Genomic DNA, 13,309 nt, shown 5'->3' with positions numbered 1-13,309 from the left:
TGATTTGGCCTTTTGGTGCAAGGAACTATTAAGTTGAGTTGAAGGAAAGCATAATGTGCTTGAAAAGTTAAATTTTGTGTTCATCTCACCTTTTCGAGGGTCTTGGAGTGAAACAATAGCCTAAATATGCAAAAAAAAGGGTGGCCACAAGGATGCATAGGACAGCCATCCAAAATTGTTGAATGGACTATCTACACGCCCTTGTGCCCCCCAGGATACCAAAAAAAGTTTAGATTAAGTAAAAGCAAATTTTTATGCAACACGACAGTACAAATTCCACTTCTTTTCACTCAAATGTTTTTGTATTGTCTCCAAAATTAAGGTAAGTAGAAAGGAGTGATCATGTGCATCCCACTTCTGTTGTCTTATTATTTTAAGCAAAAAAGACTCAACTTATTGAACACATCACCAATTTGAGCAATTTACAAGATTGAGAAATCACATTGAAAAGAACATACAAGATAGAGAGGCAGTTCAAAGAATATTTTATTACTTCTAAAAAGTTGATTTTACATCATATACCTGAGGAGCTCATAATTTTCTTGACCATTTCTTGGCTCCTCTCTTGCACGTCAGGCAACTCCCTAGTCAGGAGGGACTGCGCTATTTCCTTAGGGTCAGTTGAGCCAACATAAGCATGTATCCCTATTTGGGCAAGCACTTTACCACGGAAGCGAGTGCCAAATGCTGTGCATACGAGGGATCTACACACTAGGAACACAAGATGTGCAATTTGAGCAATGGTGGACAAACACAAAACCTTGCTCAGGGATTTCAACGATCATGTCATAAAATGGCCTTGGGGAGTAAATTCATTATGTACAATGGCAACATCGCCATGGGGGAGTTGTCCTAGGTAATGCGCAAGGGAAGACTGAGGTTCAAAGCCCCGTCCGCCTGCCACCCATCCTGGCTGTAAACTCAACAGCCTCCAGGACATCCTATCATAAACCAATCAAGGTTAAGAAAACCGACAATGAAGGGTAAAAACAAATAACATGAAAATTAGGATAGAGTTTACCTTGAACTCCTTGTCGTCCTCCTCCATGTTGCCTTTTCCACCCAGGTCGATGCTCCCTTGTACCGCACCTACGAGCTTTGGATCATCAGAGGGGGGGTTATGCAGTAGAGTAGGCATCCTAGTGGCCTCAACCTTGGCTTGCATGGCCTAGAATTCTTCCTCATCCATGTGCAACTGCTCTGCTGCCAGGACCTCTGCACACACAACTACAATATGTGGTACTTTAAGTGTGAGAGAAGCTACTATACAAGCTAATATACAAGAGATGTAGAGAAGTGATGTACTACCCTACACCTAATTGCTTGCGAAAATGCGCAAAGCTCTCTGAGGGAAGTCCTTTTGTAAGTAGATCAGCAAGATTTTCTGTGGTGTGAACTTTGACAAGCTGAATTTGCTTATCCTCGAGCATTTCCCTGATGAAGTGATATTTCACATCCACATGCTTTGACTTTGAGTGATAAACTGGATTGCAAGCCAATTGTATAACACTCTGACTATCACAATATAACACAGGCATCTCTTCTTTGATTCCCAAATCTGTTACTAGTCGATTAAGCCAAATTGATTCTTTGCATGCCTTTGATGCTGCAACATATTCAGCCTCTGTAGTAGACTGAGTAACACAATCTTGTAATCTAGAACGCCATGATACTGCTCCACCAGCCAATGTAAAGACATACCTTGACGTAGACCTTCGGTTGTCGTAGCACGCTCAAGCATTCATCCATGCACAAACCAAATGATTTCTCCAAGTCATACATAAACACATACTCCTCCCCATCCACGACCACTGAGAAGAAGCGGCTGATTTCTACCTCTAGGATAGCCTCATCTGTCAATGGTATTAGCACTAGAGTGTCACTAGGGCCAGCCAAAATGATGGATTTCCAAATTACCTCCGAAAGCCCCTGGGGTACTCGAATCAAAGTGTCTGTCCTTCCACTACAAGGTTCATGGGGACAACCTCCTGCTCCTTGGTGTCCTTGATAAAGGACCCAACTTGAAGGTGTGGTAGGTGGAGCTCATCCAAATCAGGTTCCTCACTCACAAAGAAGATGAATGTTGCCAACCAAGAAAGGTACTCCACCCCCAACTTGTGCTTCTTGAGCGCTGACACCCCTGGGGCTTGCTCGTCTAAGAAATGGCCTACGTCAATGGCAATTTCTTGAAACCATCTCAACCGCTGACGATCACCTTTGTGTATGTAGCACAAAAGATTGCAAGGCACCCAGATCCCTGCATGTGGGGAGATAGATACGGAATATTTTATGATGTGCTCCTCCATGAATGCTAAAATCTTGGCAAATGCATCCATGTGAAGGGAAATTGTGGCGTCAAGGTCGAGGCTCGGGGGGTTCACCATGTAGTACCCCCCTATATAATGTGCGTTCGCGGGGTATTTAAAAAATCCCTCTTTTAACATGTCTAAATGAATAAAATGACCCCTTATTTTAGGAAAATTTTCCAAAATTGAATATAAAAACCCCTTATTTTAATGTATCTCTGTTAATTTACCTTAAAAAATTCCATTAAAAAACCCCTCCCACTGAACTCACGTGGTACATTAACATGATTACATAGTGCACCCCCCGAGGGTCGAGGAGATGAGTAAAGGTGTGGAGGTCCAACTTCCCTTTGTAATTGGTTTCCTTGAGGAAGAGGATGAAGCGTGACAAATGGGTGGATGTGGGTGCAGATGCAGAGGCTGTGGAAGCGTCCATGTCTAGCCTGAGGTGCAGACAGAGAGTGGAGGAGCTCAAATGTTGCAAAAGTGAAAAGTGTGAATGAGTAATGCAGCCCCCCTTTTATAATGGTCCCTTTTTTTAAAGCAGGCACTTTCCCCAATTTAAAGAAAAAAGTCACTTTCACCAAAAAAGAACTTTCATCTCAATGTGAAAAATTATATTCAAAGTCATAATTTGCCAAAGAAAATCATGTTGATTACATTGGGGATTGTTTCCAAAACTGCAAGAGTTATAAAGCTAATTGAGTGATAGCATAGTTCCATCCATGCCCCAATTCTCCTCGACCTTTAATTTGTCTTCCATTCTCTTCCCAATCTGTGGACATTCATTACAATAAGTAGCCATTCATTACAATAAGTAGCCAATGATCGCCAAACTATGATGTATTGAAAATGTGGTGGAAGGATTCTCGCCTTGTGACCTTGCAAACAAAATTGCGCTTGTTGAAGGGCCTCAAAACCCAGAATAGCCAAATTTTCTCGTACATTACTAAGAGTCCAATGCCTGTTCACTTGAACAGTGTGGGACGCATGTCTAACCTCACCATCCTATCTTATTACAGTATTAGCGAGAACCACGATTAATTTGTCAATCCATGGGATGAAGCTGACTCGACTAGTACATAGAGGCTACAAGAGGTTGTCAATCTCTCGGGAAAAAACTAACAACTTGCATCTAACTCAAGCTACACTCAAGTGACTGAAATCACCAAAAGCCACTTGCTCATCGACAAACAAATCACATCCGTTACAACATCAAATGACATCCAAACCTAACAAAACTTCTAGGACATGTTTATAAGACCTAAGCACACATGCTTATGGTCTCAAATCCCACTTTAGGTCAAGTTCCAAAATCGCGATTATTAATTGCAGTGGATTTTTGACCTAGTCGTTTTCGACCCAGAATGCATCTAAATGCTTAGCAATGATGTCCCAATACGCCGCCTATGTTTAGTTTTTGATTTGAAAGTGTAAATTCCTAGTTATGATGAAATTAGGCCGCGGGTCGACGATGCCAAAAACTACGAATTACTGTGAACTGCTTACGTCAATGCGTAGAGCTCTTACCTGCGGTTGCAATGCAACAAACGCGACTGCAATGTGACAACCGGGGAGGGAGTATGAAGCACGAGAAGGAGAGGAATGAGCTCCGTTAGCTCACGCTATGTATTTCATTATCCAAAACTTATAAAAAACTTACAAAAATTGGCTTTTATACCTTAGCCAAGGTTTTTGGGTGGTCAAAACTAATAATCTGGAGTTCTACCAAAGCTGGGTAATGACAGGTTGATACAATCTGGAATCTTAAATCCCCGGCTCATTAATTACAGAGTTTATGCAAGAAAATAGGAGTTACAATATTCCCGATTTATCAAAATAATAAGTGTTTAACAAAGAGAACTCCGAAAAATGGTATCTATGTTAGCTTGCTGCTAACATTTCCTCCCTCCTCGCCTGTGTCGTTCCTTGACACAACTTCATGGGTTGAAATAGTCTTTGGACTGGCAGTTGGCAAGGAGGTCTTTAAGCGCATTCAATGCCTTTTGGTATCTGATTTTCCTTTCTTTATCGAGCACTTGTAGAAACTACATGGTTACTCTGTTCTTCAGCTTCACCGATGAGTAGTCTACAAACCTGGATGCGAGGCTGCTGATCACTAGCGCAAATATCTTCATTCACCAAGTGAAGAATCCTGTGTAGAAATCTTCCTCGAATGCCAACATATTATGTGATGGTAAGAACATACACCGGGCGTAGAAGCCATAGAGGACTTCTTTGGAAGGCTGACCACTGAGATCATAGCATAATCCTTTATTTCCCTCGAGGAATGACATCCACGGGGTGCCTGCTTGCTCTGGCTCATGAAAAACTTTAATACAGGTGAGTACCATTCGGCATATTTTATATAACATTGCGCATGAGAGATCCGATAGACTTTTGAAGAAAGACATGGAACCCGTTAGGGTTTTAACCATGTATTCCTCTGTGGCTGATCCCTTTTCTGGAGCTGGCAATCTTGGGTAGTTCAACGAGGTTGGCCGCTTCTTCGTCAGTGCCTCATGCGCTTGCCAAGTCCTCACTATTGGTACATGACAAAAAGTGGGATCTCTTTGCAGGGCTGCACGTGCTCTTGTGAACAAAATCAAGTACCTTGGGCTTTGGTTCAACCAACTCAACCTCCACTTTGGGTGGTCTTTATCTGCGCCATCTCTTTGCATGTCTACATACAGTCTTTCTTTAACCTGTAGTAACTCGATCTTTATAAGAGGGTATGGCAGGGACTGTTGATGCCATTTCACATTGATCTGATTGGGAGTGAGTTGAGTGACGTTGACGGAATGAAGGAATCTCAACTCCCAATCCATCGCTGCCTTCCACTACTCATCCACCTCTTGTGTGATCTTTTCTTTTAGTGTATCTTCTTCATCTTTTGATAGCTGGACCATGGGAACTGTGTCTGCATGTGTAATTTTTATCAAAAAATCCTCCTCACCACTCAGCTATGTTGTGGACTGTGTCTCCAATTTAGCAAATGATACTGAGGGTATATCTATTTGCGACGGCTCTAAAGTGCCTGCCTCTTCTTGCGTTTCCAGCTTTCCTTCTCTCATGACCTGGTTAACTCTTTTGAGCTCAACTATTTCTTTTAGGAGCTCTTCTTCTCTCTGAACCCACATCAAAGCTAGGTCCCTGCGCTGAGATTGCTCCAGCTTTAACTCCAGCTTGAGGTCCTTGTTCTTCTTCTCCAATGCTTTATAGACCTCATCTGTTCCTTTGATCAAGGCTACGACTGGATTCTCTCTTATTTGTTGTAAGAAGATTGCTTGATCATTTATTCTTTGTTTGGAGTATTGTAAACAAGCATTTGCGACATCCAATTGCACTTGAATTTTTTGAACTTACATGGTTGTCATCAGAAGTTGTTGGAGCCCCATTGGTCCAACTGTTGTAATGAGCCCATTTGTAAAGCATGTCAAATTCCATTTTTTATGTCAAAGACGTCTTATCAGTTTGATCCATTCGTCTGGATTATGTAGATATTAGTCAGTTAGTTAGGACTCAGATTTATTCCCACTTTGTAATCATGAGCAAGAGAACCCCATGTACATTTTTGAGCTAAGGTGACTAAAGTATAAAAGTCACCTTAGAACCATTTTTGAAAACAACATTTGAATTAATCCTGTGTCGTACGAGTCAGAGAGAGAGAGAGAGAGAGTGTCTTATCCTCTTCGCTATGTGCTTCTCCCTCACCGGATTCACGACGCGACCACACCACCGCGATAGTCTCTCCGAGAGCTACGCGCCCACGCCATGCATTTGCCGTTTCGAGTTGATCGCGATCTATTCTTCCACGAGCTTGTTTTGCTTGTAAGTAGCACAAACGGTGTCTGTTTTCAATAATCAAGTGCTTCATGGAATGAGAAAGAGATTAGCTACACATAGATACTGATAAACTTAAGTTTCACCCACTTTTGGATTATGACCTGTTGGTCTATCGCGACAACATTCGAGATAGCTAGGGTTCAAATCTGGTGAGATTAGACTTATAGGTAAGTATGTCCTAGTGAGAGGATGATGCCTAGTAAGTTTGATGCGATTCCAAGTTCATTGGACGAGTAAACTGTGTTGTAAGCGTTAAGAGATAGAGTGGGTTGCATTTTATCAGGGTTAATGAGTGATGCATCATAAAAGTGCGTATGTGTAGATTGGTCTCCGCCTGACAAGCTAACGAGATTGCCTACGTGCACCTACGGGTTAGTCGTGTCATCGGATGATAAGTATGTTGTCTGTGTCGTACTCGTGAGTATGAACAGGGGAGTAGTTTTGCCCTAAAACATTGGTGCCGCTACCGGGGACACAAGACCTTAAGTAGGGAGATCTACGTCACTCGTGTGATGGTTAGCTTACTTTAGTTTTGACTAGAGAGAGCTATAAATTTTAGAACAAGATCCAGGATAGAGTATCCTGAGGTCTAGTGGATAGCCAGGAAGCCTGTGTCTTGCCGAGGGTCTGCGACTAGTTAGATTTAGTTAAATAGGATAAGGAGGAGTTATGGTTTTTGGTTTTGAGTGCTTGTTATACTTGTGAAGAAATAGAGTAGAAAAACGTTGTAAAACCGCAAAAAACAAACAAAAAGAAGAAACAATAAGGCTGTTTGCTTGCCTTGAAAGCAAAACCCACCTCATATACCCTTGAAAAGGGTGAAAAGAGTCGACATTGAAATTTATGATTCAACACTCGAGAAAACATAAAAACTGTGACCAAAACCAACAAAAGGAAAAAAGAAACAGATGATTGTCATAAGGAAACACTAAAGTGAACCTAAAAGAGGCCAAGATGAGATATAACCATTAGCCAAGGGTAAACTGACTGTGTCATGAGGAATGACTGAAGTGCACAAGTTTAAGATGCAGTGTCATCAAATTTGCATCACTTCAAGTGCAATAAAGTTGTGAATAGTCAAAGAAAAGTGAAATTTTTGAAGTGCTTAAGTTTTGAGGTCAAAATAAGTCAAACTTCACAAAACTTGAGGGATAGACTTGTATGGGCACAGGGAACAAGACTATGCAAAAGCAGACAAAAACTTAAGTCCCCATTGCTCACTGCCTAGTCTATCGCGATAGACTGGTAAAAGTGGTGTTTGTCTAGCAACAAGCAAAAAACCTTGATACCACAAGCTTAACACATCAATACAAGGGTACTCACAAAAATTGAGTGAATTTGAACACAATTTTTACCCCAAAACTTCAAAACTGGTGTTGGGAGTCTGAATTCAGAGACAAGGGCAAGAAATCTTTGACCCAATGTCCAAACAGTGCCAAAATTGGTCAACGCACTACACAAGGGGAGACTAAAATAACTGTGGGGAAAACTTTGGAAAAAAGCTGAAAATGAAGAGAGTGCTCAGTCTATCGCGATAGACCAAGGAACTTTCTGCTGGGGAACTTTTCTTTCAAATTTTCCCTAAGGAGAGCTTTATCAGGGCCTAAATAGCACACACACCAAAATTCAAGGCATTTAGATCACTGAAGGTCAAGTTGAGGGTCAGATAGAGAATCAAGCTCTGACTGAAATACTAAAAGGGGACCAAAACCCAACCCAAGTGTCCAAACTTCACAAAACTGGAGGGATATGCTATAGAGGGTAACTGGAACCCAAGGGTAAAGTCACAATTTTGAATTGACTTGTGCTGAGCAAACTGTCAGTCTATCACGATAGACTAAGGAAGTAGTGAGTTAGACATTTGTTGTAATTTGTGACTATACTGCTGGGACATACTCTCTATATAGATCCCAACCATCATTTCAGAATTGAAATTGGGCCACCAGAAGACTGACTAAGTGGTTACTGTATATACTTGAAAGATTTTTTGGTAATTCAGGGAAAACACTTGTGAACAAACTAACCATCTTTGTGTAGATCCCAAAAGGAGGTCATCACAAAGCTATACAGGAAGAAGGAGTCCAGGTAAGCTTTAAGTTTGCAACAAAACTTTCATTCATATGTATTTGAGGTTAGGAGCCTTTGTTAAGTCGGGAGCTAAAAGTGTCAAAAGTCAAATTAGCACCACGTCAATAGAAGAGAGTGTAACTCAGACGAGACTAGACCCATTGGCACCAATCATTGAAGAGGGTAGTGATACTAACACTTCGTCGGAAAATTCCTTCTTCATGATGGGGAGTCAACAGCCAGTAGGGTTCAATGGGGAAGGATCAATGCCAGGGGGGAGCACCTCCCTACATCTTTTAAACGAAACCCAGTTCACTATGATCTTCTTGGAAGGAACTAACTCGAGGGGAGCCCTAGTCTATTCTGACTATCGGGGACGCAAGTGTATCTGTATTGAAGAAAGACCGGCTCAAAGACTAGAGATAATTCGAGTCTACGATGATGGAGACAGATTCAGAGACGAAAAGGGAAACCACTATCTGATAGTGAGTAACCCTGAGGATTACAACAGATATGGGGATAACGTGGCCAAAGGGAAAATGGTTTCAGAAACCCAAGAACCGCCTCCTAACATTGATCTACCTAGAGCGCTTTTTATGTATGATAAGAAAACAACCAGAGTCCCAACCTATAATGAGAATGTAGGGATTTACAAGCATGAAAGTGAAGGAATAGTCTCTTACTTTCAATGCAAGGAACCCTACCCAAATGAATTAAGCAAAGACAAGGTTCTTTACTTATTTTCATATGAAACTGCTATGGGGAAGGATATTGTTTTTGTTGACAGATACGGGCGAGAATACAAACGAATTCTCCCAAAAGAGGTTGAAAAGGCAACAGTTCCGAGAGCATCGACCTATGGCCCCGACGAGGTACCAAGAGCCACCTACTCCCCTAGCAAGTCGACTAATCCCTTTTCAGAAGAGTATGATGCTACCTCACATACTACCTGACCACCGACGTCCAACTACCTAGACCAACCAGCTACTCAGCCATCACTGCAGGCATGGCTTCGACAGAGTGCTACCTTAGAACAAGACCGAACCCGAGAGGGTTATCAAACCGCACGAGGGTTAAGGGATTTACAAGAACCACCGCTTTATGCACAGTATCAAGGAGAGAGTAAGCCAAAGACTCAGGGGTCAACTGAGCTTGGAAGAACACCCTGAGAACGAGTTCGGAGAGATGAACCATCTCTCCCGAGAGCTGTTAGAAATTATGGATTAGGAGCACCATTGGGAGAAGAACCTGGCCACTACAGAAGACCAGAGGAGGTATATCGACTAGGAAGGGGAGATCCCATGATGAGATTTGGAGACCATCGTAGAATTAGACCTTCTCAAGTGCAAAAATGGGTAAACAAGAAATATACGGGAAGCAAGGATCCAAGAGATCATGTAGCAGCCTTTGTGCGTGAAATTAGACCTGAAGAGGTGCTAGACTTTCCTACCCAATTTGCAGGATTCGGTTTAACCTTAGAGGATGATGCGGCTACATGGTTTGACTCGGTGGAGCGAAGAGACTTTGAGTCTATGGAGGAAGTGTTTGACGAGTTTATCGAGGAATTCTCACAAAGGGGGATAGCTCATAATACCGTCTCGCAAATCCATAAATTCAAACAGAAAGATGGAAAGTCGGTGAGAAAGGCCGCCCTCCGATTAAAAAGATATGTTAAGTTCTGTCCCGTGGAAGAACTGCCAACTCAGTCTAGACTCATGCTTATATTTATACAAGGAATAAGGAATGCAGATCTTCAAAAGGACTTACATATGAAAAGGAGCACTACGTTGAATGATTTGACCAAAGAAGCACTATACCTTGTGGACAATTGTGCGGTCTACAAAGAGGGTGAGTTCAAGGATCAAAGCGGGAGCAAGTCTACTAAGACAGCACTGAAGGGGGAAATAGCGGTAAGCCAAGAGCAGCTTGTAGAGGAAGTGCTTAAAAAGATTAACTTGTATTCCAAACCACAAGCTAAACAACCAAAATGGTGTGCGATTGAACAAAAATGGACAAACCATGGAACTGAGGAGTGTTATTATAACAAGGGATATGTGAGAGAACGACCCTATGCTCCACAATCTCAGGCGACATCTCCTCAAGTCCAACCGATGCCTAGATATCAGACTGGCAACCTACCAGGACCTATAGGTGCAGAAAGACCACAACCAGTGTTGGGGCAACAACCACCCCTACCAGGATTACGACCAGTCGACATAAGATACACACCCACAGTAACCGAGTCGGACGAGAAGGCTTTGGTACCTATGCATGTATACTACGACGAGCCCAATGGATATGCGGAGAACTCTGTCTATTATCCACAGGACGAACCCTCTACACCAAAACCATGGAGCATGATAGGAAATACAGGACCACCAACTGCTGCACAGGCAGCGGGGGAAGGACGATATAGCCTGGATGAAAGAACACTGTTGTTCATAGCCAACGGAGGCATGAGCGGGCAAAGGAGTGCACACCAACAAAGAGGAGCTCCAGGAGCACCTTAACAGCCTAAAGGACCATGCTACAAGTGTGGAGGAGACCATTGGCTAAGGGACTGCCCTCATGACGAAATCATTAGGGTCAATGCATATTGCACGGAGTGTGGAATTACTCACTTGATCCCTGATTGCACTAAAAACCCGAGCAAAGGAGCAAAAAATACCTTGAATATGCTGGGAGCGCTACCGTCCAGTGGGGGGTCAGAAAACGAAACTCCGATTCCGGTTAAGGTCTTGACTAGAGCCCAAGCAAGGAAAAATGACAATCAGCCCAAGAGTAACGATGAAAATCAAGAAGAAATCAAGACTGACAAGTCTAGTGTCAGTCGTGATAATCCATGGAAAGAACGAAGAGAGAAAATGAAAGCTAGACGTGAGAGAAAACAAAAAGATGTAGAAGCTGAGCTAACGATAGCTCGAGAACAACTTAAACAGCAAAGAGAGTCCGACTCTCTAAAATCAACGAAAGGACCAAGAAGTGCAAGCTCAGAAGGGTCGGTATTGGTAGATAAGATCAATGAACCCTTAGATGCAATCTTGCAAGCATATGAAGCAAGATTGAAGAACAGACAGACTCTAGAGCAAAGGTGGATGACATATCCATATCCAGAGATAGAAAAACAGAGACTAGAGATGTTTAAACAGCTGATTGAAACTGCACAAGCTTTACTGGAGCCTCCACCTATGGAAGCAGGAGATAGAATAATCAAACCACCAAACAATGAAACACCTCACAAAACGGAACAAAGGATACTTGACAAGATAGAAAACATTAAGTCCTTGCCGGATATAGAGGATGCAAAAGACGTACCTAATAGCACTGATGAATCACTGAAATATTTTCCACCATATTCTCCTATTGTGGAAGAAAAGTGCCCTGAAGAGCTATGGGAAACGGTGCGAAAAGCTCAAGAAAAATATGAGACAAAAACAGTCGAGTCAGCGCCTTTCTTGGAGCTGAACTTGAATAAGACTCCATGGGATTTGGACGTTAAATCATTTCAAGGGGATAATGGTTCAGTTGCATCTGAAGATAGTAGACCCCAATCTCTTCGAACTTTGCCATCATATATGGGGGACTATGAGGCAAGGTCAGAAATTCGAAGAGTACCTTCTCAGAGAATAGGCGGTTCAAATCAATTGGACACTAAAATCTTGACAGACTTGTTGACCACTCCGGTAAAGTGTACAATCACATTGGCAAAATCGTTAAAAATTAGGCCAAGCATGTGGACGGAAGTGGGCAAATGTCTTGAAAAATTTGGCATAAGGACGCCTCTTAAGTTCTTCGAAACCGAGCTTAATGACACAAAACCGAAGAAAGTCAACACTAGACCAGTGCCACTCAACAAAGTAGGAGAGTATTGTGAGGGGGAAGACGGCAACAGGACCCTACCAGTTAAGTATAATGGCATAGAGACTAAGGCAATACTTGATAGTGGAGCTGGCATTGCCATTGCGACCAAATTGTTATGGGAAAAATGGGGAAAACCAGCAATACGAACAACTAGAATGAAATTGCAACTGGCGGATGGGCACATAGAAAGGCCTATAGGATTGCTTGAGGCAATCGTGGTATCTTCCTGTGGCATAGAGTACGAACATACCTTTGCCATAGTAGATTTCAGACAATCAAGATCAAGACAATGACGTCTTCTACAATTTCCCAAACCAAAGCGTGAGACGCCAAAAAAGATACAAGAGTAAACGACACCACATCAGTACACCAACCAGCTTGAGACCTATGCCGGGGTTTGAAGGTAAGACACATTTCCTTATGAACATTGACGCTGTGGATTGTGCTAAGGATAAAGTGTCAGGAAGATTTCTTAAGGTTGCTAAAGACTCAGGATTTAAGTCCAGACTGTTGAAACCTAAGAAAACCAGCAAACCAAAAAAAAGAGTCGCAACAAAAAAACTGAATGTCTGTGGTAATCCAATTATGACGAAAATTGAACGGAAAACGAGATACAATGAGTGGAAGCAAAAAATTAAAAATGTGTGGACAACTGAAATGGAAAGTAGTGATGGAGCGAACGCTAGTGATGGGAGTAAAAAGATAGATGTACCTCCTCACTATTGTAAGTACACCATTCAGGAAAGAAGATTGGTGGTTCAGCAACCAATGAGGGAGCCTAAATCAAACGAGTCGTATGATGGGCCAGAGAACGCCAAGAAAATAGACTTAGCAGAGCCAAGAGAAAATCCTCGACCTGCTTACATTGCCACAGATCTAGGTCGAGAAGAAGAGGACTTACTGATCAAAACACTTAAGGAATTTCGAGACGTATTTGCCTGGTCGTACAAAGATTTGAAGGGAGTGGATCCTAACATTTGTGAACACTCAATCCCTCTGAAGTCTGATGCAAAGCCAAGCAAACAACGTCCATACACGTATAATGAGACATTCGCCAAAAGGATAAAAGAGGAGATATACAAACTTATGGAGGCTGAATTTATTTATGAGATAGAACACACGGACTGGGTGTCCCCGATAGTGGTGGTACCCAAGAAAAATGGGAAATTACGAGTGTGTGTAATTCTCAAGAAGGTAAACGCAGCAACAATAAGAGACAACTACCCTCT

Source organism: Adiantum capillus-veneris, chromosome 4 (assembly GCF_014529385.1).
Source record: "Adiantum capillus-veneris isolate H3 chromosome 4, ASM1452938v2, whole genome shotgun sequence".
Taxonomy (NCBI): domain Eukaryota; kingdom Viridiplantae; phylum Streptophyta; class Polypodiopsida; order Polypodiales; family Pteridaceae; genus Adiantum; species Adiantum capillus-veneris.
Note: the sequence above shows the minus strand (reverse complement) of the source record.